This window comes from Molossus molossus, unplaced genomic scaffold, assembly GCF_014108415.1.
Source record: "Molossus molossus isolate mMolMol1 unplaced genomic scaffold, mMolMol1.p scaffold_m16_p_10, whole genome shotgun sequence".
Lineage (NCBI taxonomy): Eukaryota > Metazoa > Chordata > Mammalia > Chiroptera > Molossidae > Molossus > Molossus molossus.
In genome coordinates, this window is record NW_023425345.1 from 102873354 (window position 1) to 102874568 (window position 1215).

Here is a 1215-nt window from a genome sequence, read left to right on the forward strand (position 1 = left end):
CAGTTTTGCTCAGTGGTTAGAGTGTCAGCCTGTGGTCCAGAGAGACCCAGGTTCGGTTCCCTCTAAGGGCACGTATCTCGGTTGCAGTTTGTCCCCGGCCCTGGTTAGGTCAGGCAGGTGGCAGCCACTCGATGTGTCCCTTTCACGTTGATGTTTCTCTCTCTCTCTTTCTCTCTCTCCCTCCCACTGTACCTGAACAACAACAACAACAACAAAAAATGGAAATATGTCCTCAGGTGAGGATAAAAAAAAGAAAGAAGAAAAAAAAATGCAACACTAAGCGAATTTGTATGTAATCCTTGCACAGGGGCCATGTTAATCTCCGTGTCTTTCCAATTTTTGTATACATGCTGCCGACTAGAGCACTATGAACTTTGGTTCAGCTCACTTGGTACCAGCTGTTCTTTTTTGTTTTTTATCCTCACCTGAGAACATTTTTTGTTCAGATAGAGTAGGAGAGGGGGAGAGAGAGAGAGAAACATCGACGTGAAAGGGACACATCGAGTGGCTGCCACTTGCACGACCCAACCAGGGCCAGGGACAAACTGCAACTGAGATACGTGCCCTTAGTGGGAACCCAACCGGGGTCTCTCTGAACCACAAGCCGACGCTCTAACCGTGGAGCCAAACCAGCCAGGGCCCAGCTGTTCTTTTGAGTGATAGGCCAACAGATTCCATTAAGGCTGCTTCAGGTTTGAATAGAAACGGGGGCTGTGCAGCTAACTCAGCCAGTAGACTTAGCAGGTTCCTGAAATGTCAGTTACGAAGACAGGTGGCACACCAGGCTGCTTGCCACTGTTTACAATTGGATTTGGATCCTTCAAAAGTTGTTTTTAATTATTCTGATACTGGCGGAAACATTCTGACGCAGGTTTTGAAGAGCCAGGTAAAAGGTAGTGTTGGGGAGATGACAGTTTTTATCTTTAGGAGTTAAAGAACCGAGCAGACTCCCTGTGGTCTGAGCCTGTGCTCTCCTAACACCTTTTAATCTCACACCATCATCAGTGCACCATGGTTTTGTGCACAGATCCCAATGTGTGTATATTATTAAATAACGAGGGGTAGCTACCGCAGTACTAATTTGTGAGGTGTGTTATAAACACATAAAGTAAAATTAAATAAGTTAAAGATAAATATGAAGTAACTTATAACTTTAAATATTATTATAATAGTATTTTCAGGTATTTAATTAGCGAGTTTATCAAGACAACAGGT

At 44.0% G+C, this 1215-nt stretch overlaps 1 non-coding gene across 1 annotated transcript; it reads right to left on the reverse strand.

Annotated features, from left to right (window-relative positions):
* Positions 1 to 262: 262 nt before the first annotated feature.
* LOC118624833 lies at positions 263 to 366 on the reverse strand. The gene has a single exon (XR_004958498.1). It is a non-coding gene; the product is annotated as a U6 spliceosomal RNA (small nuclear RNA).
* Between the last annotated feature and the right edge of the window lie 849 nt (positions 367 to 1215).